This window comes from Spermophilus citellus (assembly GCF_964194105.1).
Source record: "Spermophilus citellus genome assembly, chromosome: 2".
NCBI classification, from domain to species: Eukaryota; Metazoa; Chordata; class Mammalia; order Rodentia; family Sciuridae; genus Spermophilus; species Spermophilus citellus.
The window spans coordinates 173,716,473-173,736,382 of record NC_138183.1 but is presented as its reverse complement, the minus strand read 5'-3'; the positions used below and the strand labels follow the sequence as shown (position 1 = coordinate 173,736,382).

General features: G+C 41.9%; 1 long non-coding RNA gene across 1 annotated transcript in view; it reads left to right on the top strand.

Annotated features, from left to right (window-relative positions):
- LOC308642878 overlaps positions 1 to 19,910 on the top strand; it is a 49,245-nt gene that overhangs the window by 13,538 nt on the left and 15,797 nt on the right. Inside the window, exon 2 of the long non-coding RNA XR_014020658.1 lies at positions 2,378 to 2,419. This is a non-coding gene — a long non-coding RNA (uncharacterized lncRNA). The remainder of the gene's footprint in view (positions 1 to 2,377; positions 2,420 to 19,910) is intronic.

Here is a 19,910-nt window from a genome sequence, read left to right as displayed (position 1 = left end):
TTGTTCATTTGAATTTCTATAATTTCTATCTGATGAAGGTATTAGTCTAGTATTGCATTGCAATAAGGCTATTTTCCATTAAATTGAGGACTATATTCTCTCTTTTTCCCAGTGTCAAATAGGTATGACTGAGTAAACTTTAATATAGCAATTAAAATACACAGGAGAAAAAGATCATTTTATCCATCAAAGTGCTTTGCATATACATAGATTTCTGAGGATTATAAACATATCTCAGAGACCAGGATTAGTGGCAATGTAGAAATATGCCAAAATTTAAGAGATATCTCAAACATGAAGGATAGTGGATAAAGAAAAAATTTATGTTTTAAAAAAGTTATAGAAATACAAAATTGATGAGTTCCCTGTATATCTGCACATCAAGTATTTTCCAAGGATCTTATTACGTTACTCCTAAACAATTTTTTAAATAAAATAAAAGATTTATTTTGGTATCTTACTAGATCCTTCACAAATTTAAAAATTATGGTATTATGATTATAGATTATTGAAAATTATAGAACATAAAAACTGAAGACTTCATTCTCTTTTTGGAATGGGATTACTGTGGAACAGAGTCTTGACCTAAAGTTGATGGTTGTACTACCTTGTATATTTGAGTTTCCTAAATCTGTATATAAACATTTTGTATATGTGCATTTTTTCCATGAGGAACAAGGATCCATAGTTTTAATCAAATTCCCAAGGTAGTTAGAGACCCCAAAACTTTATAAAACTATGGGGTTATAGTATTTTGTCTTTCTACAAGATGTAGCAGAACTGTTGTGTGTCAGTTTTATGCTAAACATTTATATGCATTAACTATTTCACCCTAACTTCATAATATCATAAGTAAGGAAGATTTTTGTACAGTTGATAAGAGGTAGAGCTGGAATACCAGCCCAGGCAGAACCAAAGGGCCCTGCTTTTATTCATTACATAGGACTACCTTTTGGGTAGAGATAGCATATGTCAAAAACCAGAGCCTTCTCAGTCTAAGCCATCATTTCCCCTTAAATCATCCTTTATATAGTAACTGCTTCCTAAGCTTCCTAAAGCTTTAGCACACTCAAGCAGCCCTCCTCAAAGTAACAAGCCTTCTAAGGCACAGAAGCCACTCTCTCCAAACTGCTCACCTCAGTTTTTTTCCATTGTACAGCTAGGCTGCAGTAAGCAACATTTTATTTTAACTGTCTATTGGAGACTCAAGTCTTCCCACATGGCACAAATGAACAACCCATATATTTGGAGAGTCTCCAAAAAATCCATCCCAAGCACTGAATGATCCTGGCTCAGTTCCAAAATTTTACTAACCTTCCACAAATTGTGATTCCAGACACGTTTATACCTTGGCCCCCAGGATAATGGAAGCCACAAAAGAGGCAGAAATTAAAATGTCCGTCCAGCTGGGCCCACAATGTGGGCCAGCAATTACAATGGAACCCATTGCCTCTTAGGTCACCTGAGGGTAGCACATCTGTGCTTTCTGCAAAAGGAGTAACAAAGTTATTCACAGCAATTTTCTAGATTTAAAAAAAAAAAAAAAAAAAAAACCCTCTGTAAATACAGTGCACTACTTATCAACAACAACCAAGACTTTAAAAAGCAATAGGAACACATTAAAAAAAAATCAGGTGAAAAGCAGAAATCAGAATTGTGGTAAGCCAGGTTTCCACCATTATTTAGGAGCAAAATAAACTGACTATATGGCCAAGTCTGGAGAGGGAAGTAAGAGAAAGCATTTATGTTCTAAGAAAAGAATGATAATCACCTTCTCATTTAGCTCAGATTCTGGGAGAAGGAGTAGCATGTCCTGTCACTGCAGACAAAAAAAAAAAAAGAAAAGAAAAAGAAAAACATATGCATATATATCTGCAGCAAAGATAATACCTGAGAGATCATAACTTTGTGGGAATGCAAAAAAAAATTGAAGCAGCAACCCAAGAAAAATAAGTGAATACAGAGGACCCAAGTCAGAACCATGAGTAACAGAAGGGATGGAATAGCATGGGAATCATGACACTGCTAATCTCCTCATTTTCTCCCCTTTTTTGGCAGGGGATACTGGGGATTAAATTCAGGGGCACTCAACCACTGAGCCACATTCCCAGCCCTATTTTGTATTTTATTTAGAGACAGGGACTCATTGAGTTGCTGTTGCTGAGGCTGGCTTTGAACTAACAAACCTCCCATGCCAATGGGATTACAGGCCTGCACCACTACACCCTGCTCCCTTTCTCCTATTTTATTCCTTATAGCTCCAGACTTTGATGAGTATCACTCGTTTGACCTGAAGTCATTGGTTGTGTTTTCTGTGTCTCTAGAAGGTGCTGATTTCAGTGTGAGTGTTGTAATGTCATATTTATCTCTTTGTTAGGTTTGAAATTGAGACTCCAAGCAAGCAGATTCTTTTCTTCTGGTATGTATGCCAGTGGGGGAAATGGATGGTACTCCAGCAAAAATAACCTTCCTCCCAATCTGCTTTATAACTCGAAGAGACACCTAGTCAAGTAAATGAAGAAAACTGATATTTAATCATAAAGAAGCTTAATTAAACTGTTTCATTTTATCCTTTTATATCTCTATACAATAAAATAGATATAGTTTTCTTCATTATAGTATTTTTCACCTGCTTTGTGATTGTTTTTTTTTACTTGGCTTCCTTCTGCATAAGATTATGGGCTTTTCAAGGAGAGTTTTCTTCATCATTCTATCCTTAATTGAATAACTTTTTAAGAATAAATTAATAAATAAAGTCAGCATCAAAAAGTCTTCTAGTCTGTGTGATAGGAATAGTGAATTATTATCAGGTTAGTGAAATGTGGGTTGTGTTTCTTGGGAGTATATAATAAACAGTAGTTGTAAGCTGAATTTACATTATATGTAAATGCAATGTTGAATCTTAGTTGTAAGTTTTGGAATAAGAACAATTGTTTAGGTCTGTGGTGAATAACTATTATTTTTGTCATCCAGCTATCATTTTTCATTTGGGTAACTCTTGGCAGTTGGGGTCTGGGAAACTGCTCTCTCTCAACCAGGCCCTTGTCTTCTTGCAGTAGGAGCCTCCTTCCCCAGGTATGGTGGGTCCAACGTTGGTATGTGATACTCTGTTCCTTCAGGAAACTGCCTTTCTCAGGACCACAAAGGTTTTTTTAGCCACAGTCCCAGCTGGTCCTATCAGAGCACTTCTGGAGCAGGAGGCTGTTTTGTCTTTACTCTGGGAAGAAATGAATTAGATCTGTGAGATCCCTCCATGGGCAGCCACACAGATGGGAACTGGGGACAGAAAGGGAAAGGGGAGGGTTCTTTTGATACCTTTAGGAGCCAATAAGTCACCAACATCTTAGTTTTTTCTCTCATTTGCCACAAAATTTTTACTAACTAGTTCCGAGATGGCATTGTTACTTAGTTTTTATAAAAAGAAAAGGATCATTTTAGAAGGCTCTAAAAGAAAGTAAAATTTGGTAAGTTCTTGGTCTTGTTAGGAAATTCGTCATTTTATTGGACTGAAATCTTCTACCCTAGATATAATATTCTAGTTTCTGGAACTACAGATAATTCACATGCATGTAATCTCTCTTCAACCTGACAGCTCCATATGGAGAGAGCAATTATGACTCATTTGTTCATTCTTTCATTCAATAAATATTTATTGAGTACTTACTGTGTGCATGCACATCTTTCATTCAGATTATATATTTAGACTGTCTTTGAACTGTTTCTCATATCACAGGGATTCTAGGCCAGTATTGCTGTTTGTTCTTTAGAACTTCCTTGTGTCAAGTCACCTAATATTGCTATTCCTTCTTTAGATTCCACTGTGTCAAATCATCGCCTTGAAAATATGGTATCTGGAGCAGAATATGATGGCCTTGTCTCATTTATGTTGCATATATTTTAAGTGCCAACCAAGTCCTAGGCCCAAAGGAAACAACAATGAACTAGACACAGCGTTGTGCTCAGAGGACTCCCTGACCAGAGGGAAAATGCTGTGTGAATAAACTAGGACAGCACAGGGGGCTATAGCAGATGCAGAGGAGGGAACTGACAGTTCTGTCTATAGAGCTGAATCCCTAAAGTGCTTTTGATGCTGAAAAAGTGAGCTAGGAAGTAGGGTAGACCTTTTTTTTTTTTATTGGTTGTTCAAAACATTACATAGTTCTTGATATATCATATTTCACACTTTGATTCAAGTGGGTTATGAACTCCCATTTTTACCCCGTATACAGATTGCAGAATCACATCAGTTACACTTCCACTGATTTACATATTGACATACTCAAGTCTGTTGTATTCTGCTGCCTTTCCTATCCTCTATCATCCCCCCTCCCCTCCCCTCCCCTCCCCTCCCCTCTTCTCTCTCTACCCCCCTCTACTGTAAATCATTTCTCTCCCTTGTATTATTTTTCCCTTTCCCCTCACTTCCTCTTGTATGTAATTTTGTATAACCCTGAGGGTCTCCTTCCATTTCCAAGCAATTTCCCTTCTCTCTCCCTTTCCCTCCCACCTCTCATCCCTGTTTAATGTTAGTCATCTTCTCATGCTCTTCTTCCCTACTCTGTTCTTAGTTACTCTCCTTATATCAAAGAAGACATTTGGCATTTGTTTTTTAGGGATTGGCTAGCTTCACTTAGCATAATCTGCTCTAATGCCATCCATTTCCCTCCAAATTCTATAATTTTGTCATTTTTAATGCAGAGTAATACTCCATTGTGTATAGATGCCACATTTTTTTTTATCCATTCGTCTATTGAAGGGCATCTAGGTTGCTTCCACAGTCTTGCTATTGTGAATTGTACTGCTATGAACATCAATGTAGCAGTGTCCCTGTAGCATGCTGTTTTTAGGTCTTTAGGGAATAGACCGAGAAGGGGAATAGCTGGGTCAAATGGTGGTTCCATTCCCAGCTTTCCAAGAAAACTCCATACTGCTTTCCAAATTGGCTGCACCAATTTGCAGTCCCACCAACAATGAACAAGTGTACCCTTTTCCCCACATCCTCGCCAGCACTTGTTGTTGTTTGACTTCATAATGGCTGCCAATCTTACTGGAGTGAGATGATATCTTAGGGTGGTTTTGATTTGCATTTCTCTGACTGCTAGAGATGGTGAGCATTTTTTCATGTACTTGTTGATTGATTGTATGTCCTCTGAGAAGTGTCTGTTTAGGTCCTTGGCCCATTTGTTGATTGGGTTATTTGTTATCTTATTGTCTAATTTTTTGAGTTCTTTATATACTCTGGATATTAGGGCTCTATCTGAAGTGTGAGGAGTAAGATTTGTTCCCATGATGTAGGCTCCCTATTTACCTCTCTTATTGTTTCTTTTGCTGAGAAAAAACTTTTTAGTTTGAGTAAGTCCCATTTTTTGATTCTAGATATTAACTCTTGTGCTATGGGTGTCCTATTGAGGAATTTGGAGCCCAACCCCACAGTATGTAGGTCGTAGCCAACTTTTTCTTCTATCAGATGCCTTGTCTCTGATTTGATATCAAGCTCCTTGATCCATTTTGAGTTAACTTTTGTGCATGGCGAGAGAAAGGGATTCAGTTTCATTTTGTTGCATATGCATTTCCAGTTTTCCCAGCACCATTTGTTGAAGATGCTATCCTTCCTCCATTGCATGCTTTTAGCCCCTTTATCAAATATAAGAAAGTTGTAGTTTTGTGGGTTGGTTTCTGTGTCCTCTATTCTGTACCATTGGTCCACCCGCCTGTTTTGGTACCAATACCATGCTGTTTTTGTTACTATTGCTCTGTAGTATAGTTTGAAGTCTGGTATCGCTATACCACCTGATTCACACTTCCTGCTTAGCATTGTTTTTGCTATTCTGGGTCTTTTATTTTTCCATATGAATTTCACGATTGCTTTATCTATTTCTACAAGAAATGCCGTTGGGATTTTGATTGGCATTGCATTGAACTTTATCTCTAAGAATTTTTTAATTTCCTCCTTGATGTCTTCTATAACCCATTGATCTTTCAGTAACCTATTGTTCATTCTCCAAGTGATGCATGATTTTTCCTTCCTTCTTTTATCGTTGATTTTCAGTTTCGTTCCATTATGGTCAGATAAGATGCATGGTATTATCTCTACTCCTTTATATTGTCTAAGAGTTGCCCTGTGACATAATATATGATCTATATTTGAGAAGGATCCATGTGCTGCTGAGAAAAAAGTGTAACTGCTTGATGTTGGGTGGTATATTCTGTATATGTCCATTAAGTCTAGGTTGTTAATTGTGTTATTGAGTTCTATAGTTTCCTTATTCAACTTTTGTTTGGAAGATCTGTCCAGTGGTGAGAGAGGTGTTTTGAAGTCTCCCATGATTACTGTATGGTGGTCTATTAGACTCTTGAGCTTGAGAAGAGTTTGTTTGATGAACATAGCTGCACCATTGTTTGGGGCATATATATTTATGATTGTTATGTCTTGTTGGTGTATGGTTCCCTTGAGCAGTATATATTGTCCCTCTTTATCCCTTTTGATTAACTTTGGCTTGAAATCTATTTTATTTGATATGAGTATGGACACTCCTGCTTGTTTCCGAAGTCCATATGAGTGATATGATTTTTCCCAACCTTTCACCTTCAGTCTATGTATGTCTTTTCCTATCAAATGCGTCTCCTGTAGGCAGCATATTGTTGGGTCATGTTTTGTGATCCATTCTACTAGCCTGTGTCTCTTAATTGGTGAGTTTAAGCCATTAACATTTAGGGTTATTATTGAGATATGGGTTATCGTTCCAGCCATATTTGTTTATTTATGTTACTGAATATGATTTGTTTTCCTCTTTGATTATTTTCCCCCCTTTACTGTCCTACCTCCCACTGTTGGTTTTCATTGTTATTTTCCATATCCTCTTCCTGTAATGTTTTGCCGAGGATTTTTTGGAGAGATGGTTTTCTAGCTGCAAATTCTTTTAACTTTTGTTTATCGTGGAAGGTTTTAATTTCATCTTCCATCTTGAAGCTTAATTTTGCTGGATACACAATTCTTGGTTGGAACCCATTTTCTTTCAGTGTTTGAAATATGTTTTTCCAGGCTCTTCTAGCTTTCAAAGTCTGTGTTGAGAGATCAGCTGTTATCCTGATTGGTTTACCCCTAAATGTAATCTGCTTCCTTTCTCTTGTAGCTTTTAAAATTCTCTCCTTATTCTGTATGTTGGGCATCTTCATTATAATGTGTCTAGGTGTGGATCTCTTATGATTTTGCACATTCGGCATCCTGTAGGCTTCTAGGATTTGGGATTCTGTCTCATTCTTCAAGTCTGGGAAGTTTTCTCGTATTATTTCATTGAATATATTGCTCATTCCTTTGGTTTGGACCTCTATACCTTCCTGTATCCCAATGACTCTTAAGTTTGGTCTCTTTATGTTATCCCATATCTCTTGGATGTTCTGCTCATGGTTGCTTAACAGTCTTGCTGAGCTGTCTATGTTCTTTTCAAATTGAAATACTTTGTCTTCATTGTCTGATGTTCTATCTTCTAAGTATTCTACTCTGCTGGTAGTATTCTCAATTGAGTTTTTAAGTTGGTTTATTGCTTCCTGCATTTCTAGGATTTCTGTTTGTTTGTTTTTTATAACCTCTCTCTCCCTGTATAGTTGATCTTTTGCTTCCTGGATTTGTTTATGTAATTCATTGTTGAAGAGATCTTTCATTGTCTGATTTTGCTGTCTAATGTCTTCCTTGAGACTCCAGATCATCTGAAGCACGTATCTCCTGAATTCTTTATCTGACATCCCTTCTGCTGCAGATATTACCTCTTCTAACGTTGAGTTGACCTGCATTGCTTGTGGTCCTTTCTTCCCTTGTCTCTTCATACTGTTCGCGTTTCTTTCTGCTTACTGAGACTGTTGTGTTATTGAATTTTCCCCCTATATATTTGTATTACTCTTGTATAGTTGCAAAGTCTTCTGCACAGGCGCGGGCAGGGGCTCTGCTCCTCCTCTAATTGGGGCAATGTGCCTACCACATCGGCAGGCCGCTGGGCCTGTTCTGCTAGTTGGTAGCAGGTGCGCCTACCTTGCAGGTGCGGGTGGCGGCTCTGCCCATCTGCGGGCCGCTAGGCCTGTCCTGTTGGTGGTCGCAGTTCCGCCTCCTTTGCAGTCGTGGGCAGCAGCTCTGCCCCTCTGAAAGCCACTGGGCCTGTTCTGCCGGTGGGTCACAGGTCCACCTACCTTGCAGGCGCGGGTGGCGGCTCTGCCCCTCTGCGGGTCGCTGGGCCTGTTCTGTCAGTGGTCACAGTTCCGCCTACCTTGCAGGCATGGGGGGGGGGCAGCTCTGCCCCTCCGCATGCCGCTGGGTCTGTTCTGCTGGTGGGTCACAGGTCCGCCTACCTTGCAGGCGCGGGAGGCGGCTCTGCCCTTCTGCAGGCCACTGGGACTGTTCTGTTGGTGGGTCGCAGGTCCGCCTACCTTGCAGGCAAGTGGGGTGGCTCTGCCCCTCTGTGGGTTCCTGGGCCTATTCTGCCGGTCGGTCACAGGTCCGCCTACCTTGCAGGCGTGGTTGGCAGCTTTGCCCCTCCGTGGGCCACTGGGCCTGTTCTGTTGATGGTCACAGTTCTGCTTACCTTGCTGGCGCGGGGGGAGGGGGCAGATCTGCCCCTCAGCAGGCCGCTGGGCCTGCTCTGCTTGTGGGTCGCAGATCCGCCTACCTTGCAGGCGCGGGGGGAGGGCGCGGCTCTGCCCCTCAGCAGGCCGCTGGGCCTGATCTGCTGGTGGGTTGCAGGTCCGCCTACCTTGCAGGCGCGTGGGGCGGCTCTGTCCCTCCGCAGGTTGCTGGGCCTACTCTGCTGGTGGGTCGCAGGTCCGCCTACTTTGCAGGCGTTGTTGGCAGCTCTGCCCCTCCACAGGCCACTGAGCCTGTTCTGTTGGTGGTCACAGTTCCGCCTACCTTGCTGGCGTGGGGGGAGGGGGTAGCTCTGCCCCTCAGCAGGCCGCTGGGCTTGGTCTGCTGGTGGATCGCAGGTCTGCCTACCTTGCAGGCGCATGGGGCGGCTGTGCCACTCCCAGGTTGCTGGGCCTGACCTGCTGGTGGGTTGCAGGTCCGCCTACCTTGCAGGCGCGGGGGGAGGGCGCACACCTATTTGCATTTAGACAGTTACGCGAAATGGAGGACGTAATGCTTGGGATGAAAGTTGGGGGGAAGGGGAAGGTAGGTGCTCTTGAAAAGAAAGAAGGAGAGGGAGATAGATAGCATAGAGGAGAATGGAAAGAGCAGTAAAACTTGGAAGGGGAGAGAGAGGGAAAAGGGAGAGAAAAAAATAAAATGAAATAGGAAATAAAATTAGGTCTTAGAGAGATCCATTTTTTTCTCTTCCCGTAGGCAAAGCTGTGCCCTCCGGGCTGAGTTTTGCCCTCAATGTGTCAACAGCAATCCCTGTAAGGCGGTTCCTGGGAGTCTCTCAATCCTGTTGGTCCAGAGCCGTTTCACTCCTATGGCCCCTCCTCCCCTTCCTCCTGCCAGCCAGCCAGGTCCTGCTCACCGGAGGCAGTTCCCCAAGGATTTGGTTACACTTTCAGCCCCACCGAGTGCTCTATTTCCCTAACTACTGAGCACTCTCTCTGTCATTCATCTAAGCCCCAGTGCTGTGGAGATGTGGTCTGGGAGTCAATTGTTTAATTTTTCCGGACCCCTTTGGTGGGCACACCTTCGGGATCTGGCAGCTAAGACCATTGGTGTCGCTGCTGGTGGTAATAGGAGTTGGGGGTCGAGGATCCCCTCTACTTCCCTCAGCCCCTAGAGTCACAACCACTCTGCTGGCGGTAGGAGGAGTTGGGGGTCTGGAGTGTCCTCTGTTTCCCTCCGCCCCTACCGTCACACCCTCTCAGTTCGCGGTTGGGGGAGTTGGGGGTGGGGAGTCTTCTCTGCTTCCCTCTGCCCCTACAGTCACGCCCACGTCACTGGCAGTAGGGGGAGTTGGGAGTTGAGAGTCCTTTGGCCCTTAGGGTCACGCCCACGGAGAGATTTTGAAGTTTCCCGGTTGTTTGTATCTGATGTGGGTGGGAGTCACACACCTGCTAAAGTAGATTCCGCTGGGAAGGAATCTCTTTGGCCGAACTTTGGTGACTTCCCCTCTCTGCTATGGCGGGCCCCTGGCTCCTTGCCAGAGTGTCCGAAGGGAGGGGTGGAACTGGCTTGTCTCTGGTGTGACACAATCTCTGGTTTTAGTTCCCAGTTCGCTATTTCGTAAAGGGTTGGTTAGATTCCCTTCACACTGTGGGGGGGGGAGCCGTTCGCCGGGTGGGCGGGGCCGCCAGGAGAGCCAGGATGGCAGGGGCCATCTGCCAGCCAGGCGGGGACCCCTTTTGCTCAGCCAGGCCACCGGGGAGCGTCTGTAGAGCTGGGCAGCTGCGGCCGCATGGCTAAGATCCGGGCGGGCGGGGTGGCCATTCGCTGAGCGAGAGCGGGGCCTCCCGGGAGGGCCAGGATGGCGGGTGCCGTCTGCGGGTTCGGGCGGGCCGCGGGTCACCGGCCGCTTGCGGAAGCGGCTGGTGGCTGCGGGACTGGACCTCTGCACCCGTGTGGCTGGCCAAGATCCACTTGTCTGGGACAAACTGACACTTCCAATAAAACTACCAATTCCCGGCAGGTCCCCTCTTAATGGAATTTTGCTAGAAGTTCCTCAGTAGGTAGACTGCAGCTGTTCCAATGGGTCTTTCTGATCCCGTTAATGTGGAGACATTGGAATCGCTGCTTCCTCGCCAGCGGCCATGTTGGATCCCGAGGGTAGACCTTTGACAGGTGGCTGGGGTTGGGAGAGGTTATTCTAGGGAGAGTCGGAGGCCTGAGCAAAGCAAAATGGAATAAAGACGGTATAGAACAGCTTAGTGAGTGCAAGGTCCTACAAACGCTTTGACAGGAGAGGGGGATGTGGGAGGGAGATATAAAAGAGGTGAGACTAGAAAAGTCATCAGGGATATAAGCTCATGATAGAGCCTTGAATGCTTCACTAAGGAGATGGGTTTTTTTCCATGAAGTGACATGGAGTCTCTGAAGGTTTTGAAGAAAGGAGATGACATGATTACATTTCCATTTTAGAAAGACATTTTGAAGATGTATGATCTAGGGGATGGACCTCTAGAAAACCAAGTCAGGAAAACAAGCTGGGGGACTAGATTGGGTGGGAGGTGAGGAAGAAGATGGGTTAAAGCCAGTGAGGATATGCAGGCAGGCTGTGCTGCAGACCTTTGCTGCTCAAAGTGGGTGAGAGGACAGGGGGCATCAGCAGTGCCTGTAAGCTTGTAAAAAAAAAAAACATGCAGAATTTAAGGCCTCCCCAATCAGAATCTGCAGGTTAACAAGATCCCTAGGTCATTCACAAGCACATTAAAGTTGGAGGGACACTGACATAGCTCCTCAGCATACAGTGATGAAGACAGCTTAGGTCCCTGCCCTTGTGGGGTCACACCCCAGCAGGGAGGTAGATTTAAAACAATAATTCCACAGCTGACATTGAATGATGGCTGTGATTAGTGCCAGAAAGGTGAAACATAGGGAACTGGGCAAGCATCCAATTGAGGGACCCACCCTGGGTCTGTGGGTTCAGGGAAGGTTTCCCTGAGGTAAGTTTAAACTGACAAGCACCAGTGAACCAGATAAAGCAAGTATTGAGTGTTGGATGTGGTGTGTGTGTGTGTGTGTGTGTGTGTGTAAGTAAGTATAAGAATCTTCCATGCAAATACCAGTGTCTTAGAGTTAACAGAAAGAGCCAGAAGAAGCAGTATGTGAGTCAGGAGGAGTGTAGGAGTGGGGCCTGAGGTCAGGCAGGGGATCAGGTCCAGCCTTACTATCATGCAAAAGAGATTTGATTTTATCTTCAGAAGGAAATGGGAGGAGAAAGCCCAGAGCAGTATCGGGAAGCCCACCCAGAAGAGAACTGACATAGCCTTCTCTGGGGTTCTGAGCACAGCCCCTTCATTATGGAGACTATTGCTTTAGGTGTTTTAGTTTTGACTTTTAGTTTTCACACAGTTTAAGAATGACTTGTTGAACATGGTCTCTGTACTAGGCCTTCTGTGAACAAGGGGGAGATATTAAAATATGTGAGATGCAATCCCCACCTTTAAAGATATTCCAGTTTAGTAAAGATATTCTGCTCCATTAAAGAAACTCATACATAATAAAACCAGGAAGAACTTCCAACTAGTTAATCATCGACTATGTCTACTCACCCAGACTGCTTCAGAGACAGTTTTCCCACCTCCTGTTCTGATATACAGTGTTTGATTTTTTTAAATTTTTTTTAAGTTGTCAATGGACCTTTATTTTATTTATTGATACATGGTGCTGAGAATCAAACCCAGTGCCTCACACATGCTAGGCAAGCACTCTACCACTGAGCCACAGACCCAGTCCTTGATTTTTTTTAGTACAAAATTTTACATTTTTCTTGGTTTCAGCTATCCTCCCAAATTGTCCTTTTAAAATCTTGCTTCAATCATCAATTTATTAGCTCTCTCTTTCAACTCTCACCTATATGTAGATCTGATGAACATGTCTTCTTTTTGTTAGTTTAAGGCCCTACTTAAAAAAAAAAATGTTGACAGATCTCAGGGGCCCCTTAATTCCCTTAGCTTGGCAGTAGTAGAAATTCCCTTCCAGGGAATGATTAGCCAATATTGGTTAGTGCCATATGGCATTTTTTTTTTTTCTGAAACATGGTTCCCTATCTTGTTGATAGAGATAAATGCCCTATTTATGGGTACCCACAACACCTGTGAATACCTACTTTACAGTACTTGTGACATTACATTTTAATTTTGCTATATTGCTATTGGTAAGGGAGTGCTCTTTTACTTATTCGTGTATTGTCAATACTGAGCACAGTACATTTCATATGATGGGCATTCAATAAGTATTTGTTCAGTAACTTAACCTGCATAACTTTTATAGATGTGAAGAAATTGTGTAAAACAGACAGACAATTAGATATATTTTGAGGACTGAAATATAAAATTTATCCCTGCACATGGTTCCCAGGTCTGTGGACAGTTCAGGTCTATGTAAGTGAGTAACTGGGGCTCAAGTTGATTTCTCAGATTGGCTCCACAGTATTATATACTTTGCTTTCTGGAGTATTTCCTGACATTCTGTAGAAATTTTAGCCTCTTTGGTTTATCCTAGAGGTTCTACAAGTAATGCAGTGAAATCAAGAGTAAAGAGATGTGTAACTGCTCATATACATGACTGATCCCCAATTTCATGGACAGTAAGTGTCAAAGAGCCTGGATTTTGCTAGTAGAACTCTGGTTAGCAGGTATACAGAACATAATAATATGGGAAAACTGTCAAAATAATAAATATCCTCCTTTTTTATGTTAATCATCTTAAGGTGTTTGTAGATTTTCATTTTGTCCTGGCAAGTCTCACTGTTCTCTTGATTAATTAAATTATAGATATCACAGACACTTATTTTTAAAATTTACTTTTATTAATTCCTCACTGCCTTGATTCTATTTTATCCTCTTACTATATCTGGTTTGGCAAAAAAATACTTGATAATATCAGTTGGGACTTTTCTGCATTCTACATTCCTTTCCTGTATTATGGATTTCATAGGCATGGGCCAATTCAATCCTCATCAATGAGAGACAGGAATACTATTCTTCTTAGTTTATGAAAAATGAAATGGACAGGGGGGTGGTTAAATCAGTCATATAATTGTTTCCATCCCTCTTGCTAGTATGGTGGCATGTTTCAGAGCTGAGGTTTGAATGATACCTGATTCTAGAGCCTGAATTCAGCATACACAAGTCTGCAGAGGGCCAAAGACATAGGATGCCACCTTGAAAGTACCTTTAGAGATTATCTAGCTCAGAACACGATGCATGCTTGTGGATTTGATTGGCTCTGTCACTTTCTGGGCAAAATGAAACCCCCATTGGAGACCAAAAGGCATGTAGAAGAGAGGGTTAGAAGAAGGCTGTGGGTGGTGTAGGTTAAATCTAATCCCAGACTTCCAGGAAAGGATTTGCATTTCTGGAGCTTTTGAATTGTATGGATATTCTGCAAAATTTCTTTCTTTTCTTTTTTTTTCTTTTTCACCTTTTAAAAATAAACTTTGATTCTACAAATTTTTAAACCTACATTGATTGATATGTTTTCTCATCAATAAAATACTGAATAAGTAAGATTGCCATCTCATTTTAGCTTTAACTGCCACCAGTTAGCTATGTGACCATAAGGTTTTTTGTTTTGTTTAACATTTACTGAGTGCTTCTGTGCCTTTTTTAGAGAAATACATTTCAGGCAAGAAAGGCAACAAGAGCACACATGTGCTGTTCCACTGAGCAGAGGGGACAGTGGGATAAAGGGACTTCCCAGGTTCACTCTGGAGAGTCAATGAGACAAAGATTCTGTGTTTTGATATGGAAAAACTGCTTGTTACTTTAACACAGAAAGAAAAACAAAAAGCTGTAAATTTCTATTTTCATAGGCAGTGAAAATGTGAAGATCTGAGCCATATGAAATGAAGCCAGTTTTCAGTGAGTGCATTTTGCTGAAACTAAGAGTGACCTGTGTGTGTCCATGACTTCTAGAAGTTGATAATTGAGTAGTCCTTTGTCACACAAAGGAAGCAAAAGACCTGAGGATCAGGGGGACACATGACTCACAACACCCTCCAAGGCAAAAAGGACAAGTATTAGGAAGGTGAGAGAAGCATGCAAGGTGTATGCATCAGCTATGCCCATGATGCAGTTCAAGCCAGAGTGCTATGAATTGAGGCCACTAGCACAAAGGTCAAGGTAGAAAATAAAAACCTCCACCTCCATTTCTAAGTAATGTGTGTCCCTCGCTCTCTCATTCCTTTCCTCCAACATTTTAGCTTCATAAGCCTTTGTTGAAGGATTTTCTGTCTCATTTAAAAATAAAGGTGGGTGAGAGAGTGTTGTTTTCAGATGAGCAGGCCAGATGCGACAGCCTCCGTGGAGTAAATACATATTCTCATTTTTTTTGTTTGTTTGTTCTGCTTATATAAAAATAACTTATGGAAGCTGAAATATTGCAAGTGTATATTAAAAGCTGAAGAGACAAGGGTTTGGAGCAATGAATGAGATGAAAGAGAAAGCTGCTTTAGGCAAGATGAAAGCCAAGCAAAGGGCGGTTAATCATCCCAGCTGGAGATAAACAAGAGAAAAACAGTGTCTCCTCAGAGGCGAGGAGGAGCCCCACTATCCACCGTGGAAATGTCTCTGACATGGAAGTTGCTGAGCTGGTTACTAAGCTTTCTATTTCTGCTCTGTCAAAGTCATCCCATTAAAACTTAAAATAAGCCTGCAACTGGATAATCTTACCCTTATAGAAGCCTTATGTAATATATGCAAATGTGCATTTGAATTATTAGGCTTTTATTTTTTTTCCCTCAAAGCTGCACTTAAGTAAAAGTGTGTTAAAGCCTAGAGATTTCTAAAACAAATGTGTTTTTAGGTGCATCTCTAAAGAAAACCTGAAGAACAAGGTTATCTTGAGAAAACCTAAGAGGTTTAGAAGAAAAGGCCCTGTATGGAGGACTAGAATTGCTGCGTCCTCGTGCTGGTTTTTCTGCTTTAGATTGGCTCTTGCAAATCATTTAGCTCCCAGGACTGAAAGATGCTTTTCAAGTAGAAAGAGTTCAGAAACTAGGGACAAGAAGCCTGAGTTTGAGTCCCATTTATGACCTAGGTAGCTAGCAAAGAATTTAATATTTGGGGTCTTTTGTGTGTGTGTGTGTGTGTGTGTGTGTGTGTGTGTGTGTGTGGTGCTGGGGATTGAACTCATGGCCTTGTACATTTGAGGCAAGCACTCTGAGCTAAATCCAACTGAGCTAAATTCCTAAACCTGGAGTCTTGTTTTCTTATCTATAAAATGGGAGAGGTAATAGTACCTAATAATACCTAATTGTTAGGACTGTTCTAACATATGAGTAACATATGAGAGTACATATGAGACTATATATATATATATATATATATATATATATATATATATATATATATGGAGTGCTTTGCAAACTGTAAATAGGCAACTTGACCAAATAGATTAGTTGGCCTTTGCCATCATTTTCCTAGTTGATCTATGCCTCACAGAATGGTGGGAGAATAAATGAGAGCTAAAATGCCATTTATTACAGAAAAGTCATAAATACTACTCCACAATTAATTTTAGCAAGTGAGGACATACTTTAATTCGATTGGTAAAGGCAGACATAAACCAATCAGAAACCCAGCCCCATCTGGGTGATGTGTAAAACACCTTCCATCTACAGTAAAAGAAATATATTAAGGTTCTTTCCTTAGTGTCTTGAATTCTAGAGGGCATTGGGGGTTGGGTGGCTTAAGGTGGCTTAGAGAAGACAGTGCAACACAAAAGCATTTGCTAGGTTATGGGGAGGGGTGTGGGGGGGCGCTATGCTTTAAGAGCCATAAGATGACTGGAGTAATCACACAAAAAGGAGATTTTCTAATTCCATTCGAGCTATAATCTGATTTCGCTGTTGAGTACAATGTCCCTTTCACAAGAATCTGAAGTCAGTATCAAGGGCTGCGCTGCAGAAGTTTTCCACCCAGCAACAGGATGATGTCAGCGGCCAGGAAGAACAACCAATCAGCAAGCAGAATGAATCAGAGTGTACTGGGATTTTGCTCAACTGTCTCCTAGCAAAGCTAGCTCAGCTCTAAAGTGCAGGGGCTATTTGCACTTCCTCTGCACTTGAAGCTGAGACTGAATGGCTTCTTAGCTGAAAGGGTACCTATGGGTGTGCAAGCAGTTATGATTATTTTTGTTGAAACAGTCTTATGGGTAATAAGATTCATAACGTTGCTTTTCTGCAAGTGTTTTTTTTTGGGGGGGGGCAATGAAAAAGTCAACATTAATAAATATTTTAAAGGTTCGATTTATAGATTGTGCCTTATAATTGTTTGGAACTTGTTTCATGCATTAAGTGCTGCTGAGCAGCTAATGAGCTAATCACACATGAGCCGAATGTAAAGTTCAGCATATACTCCATAAACCTTATAGTGTTTGAATTTGCTTGTGATATATCAAGTCCTCCCTTTAATGACAAGCACTCTGGAAATCAACAGCTGTTTCATATCTGGGTCAAAACCTCTACTTCTTTGATTCCAGTAAAATGTATTGTGTATGCCTTAAAGATAAGTCTAAATGAAAAGGTTACAATGTGGCTTGTAGGCATTGCTTCATAGGTAAGGGGAGACTTTGTAGTGTTTCTGAAAACATGAAGTTATCTCAAATATTTTGTCAGTTCTCTTTGATACACAGTGATCCCAGTATTAGAAGAGGGAACAATTGAAGGGTTAAAGTTACCCAACCAGCATCTCAGTATATCACACCTCTTCTGAGCTAGCTAAGGTTGGAAGGCAGTCTCTTCCTTAAGTGGTGAAAACATATCTTTCCCAAAAAAAAGGCTATATAACAGAGAGGGAGTGATTTTTCCATCTTGTCTTCTTTCAGAGTCTTTGTAGGACTCAGGAAACATCAGACTAGGATTTATTAGCCCAGACCTGCCCTAATCCCTTTCTTTTTATATAGTTTGCTTCTTGGCTGAATGCCTCCTTTCCTTCATTACTGAAATGAAAACAGGATTTATAAAAATGAGCTAATTTGAGCTAATTAGGGACACATCACAACCTGGAATGTTGAGACGGGATTCGAAGATATTCTTTGGAGAGACGCAGACTTAATAAGGTCAGAGGTCCAAACCAGGCAGGAGGGGAACACACAGGTTGGTTTTCCTGGGTTTGCATCTCAGCTCCATCACTTACCAGCTCTGTAACTCAGGCCAAATCCCCATTCCACAAGAGCAAACTAGGGCAGTGGAATGGGGATTGCAAGGATGGTTGTGAAGATAAATAATCTTTCACTGAGCAGGGGCAGAACACATAGTAGCTACTCAATAATTCATAGACCCTCCACCTCCTTTAAACTGGAAATAAACAACTTGTTGGCAAATAGAAATCCCAGAGAGACCCACTTTCACAAATACTGTGGGACTTATAATTAGCATGTAAAAGGATTGCTTCCAAGCCCTGAAAGCATGCTGTCCTTTAAAGGCTCTTAGGCAGGCTCCGGAAGCCTTGTTTACATTTTGGCATTAATTTGCTTAGCAAATCCACACTGGTAGAGCAAAATTAAATTTCAGTTTAGACTCTGTTTGATTGACCCCAAACTCCGAATGATGGTGGCCTTACTGTGATCTCAGTTTCACTTTTCTGAGAGCCATCAGATTAATTGCAACTGGCCTTCTAACATTCTATAACATCAGTGGTCTTTACTAGAAAGATACAAAACATGAAATATCTGAACCAATGTTGTCATGACTATTTCCCCTTCTCCATCTGAATCCCTCAAAGGGACATACTTCCAATGCTAAGGAAATTTAGAAAAGCTGTCTGCAGAACAGGTTAGACCAGAAGCTTGTGCTAGGCAAAAGCCCCAGGGCAGGTTAGAGGTCACAGCAGCTGTGGTGCCCAGAGAAGAAGGCAGAAGGAAGTCGGTGGGGGATGCACTTCCTGGGTGAGGCCGAATCAGCTATTTTGGACTCTGGTTCCTCATTAGTCAATAACCAAGAAGACTACAGAAATGGTCCGCTGGGCCCTTCTCCTGAACAATGCATTTGCTGACTAAGATGAAATGTTGTATTTGTTGTTCATTCAAGGCACTGATCTCTGTACCATGGAGAAGCCCCATTTTTTCCCACTGTACAGAACCATAAACGAGACTGATAGATCACTTGGGGGTTTCTGAAGGTTCATATTAGGACAGCAGGGTGCAGAAGCCGAATGGGAAAACCATCAAACAGGAAGTTGGGATCTCCTGACAGCACCTCACTGTTCCAATCACTTTGAGTCCAAATGGAGGAGTTAGAAAAGGGTATAAACTGCCACTGCAGCTGTAACCAAGAGTCAAGACCTGCCTATTTTTTAAATGAATGAGTCACTGTATACAGTGCCACATCTTTACCTGTACTTAGGCAAGGGGAAGCCAATTTATTCCAATAGTGTCTACTTACAGATCTGTATCTACAAAGATTCCCCACCACTTTACAGGTTGGAGTATAGAGCAGTTTTGCCGTTCTCCAGGCAAGAAGTAACTGCTCTACACTCCAACCTGTAAAGTGTGTGGGGAATCTTTGTAGATACAGATCTGTAAGTAGGATTCCCTTACACATACCTCTATAGCCTGGTTTTGCCTAGAGAATATGTCAGAAATCTAGTTTGGCATCAGCTTCTTCACATATGGACCAAATATCCCCCTTCAGGCTTGTTTCCTACCAACCCTCTCCAAGTTCAAGTTCCTTCCCCTTATCCCCACATTTCATGTATCTTAACCACACTAAAATAGTATTTCCCAAACAAGCCATGATGGTCCCTTTTCTAGAATCCTGTACCTACCTCCTCCCTGGAGGCTTCCCACCTCCCTTTTCCCACAAAACAATAAGCAGTTTGAGGACAGGACCTCTCTCATTCACTGTTTCTTCTCTATCACTCAGTACTTTCCTTAGCATATAGGAGAAGCTTGACAACTATGAATTAAATTGAAGAAGGGAGCCTTCAAGACTCATTCCAAACTTTTACCCCCATTTGAATACCTGAATTAGGAGTTCCTTCCCAGATGCCATTGCCTTCTTTCATGACTTTCTTATATCAATTCTATCCCCTCCATGAATCTCACCAGATCCATGCATGGTATTTTGCAAATAAGTATAGACAGTCCCTGACTCATGATGGCTCAACTTAAGGTCTTTTTGCCTTTGTGATGGTACAAAAGCATTTAGAAGAAAACAAACTTGGAATTTTTTTTTGAGAATTTTTTAATATTTATTTTTTTAGTTTTCGGCGGACACAACATCTTTGTTTGTATGTGGTGCTGAGGATCAAACCCGGGCTGCACGCATGCCAGGCGAGCG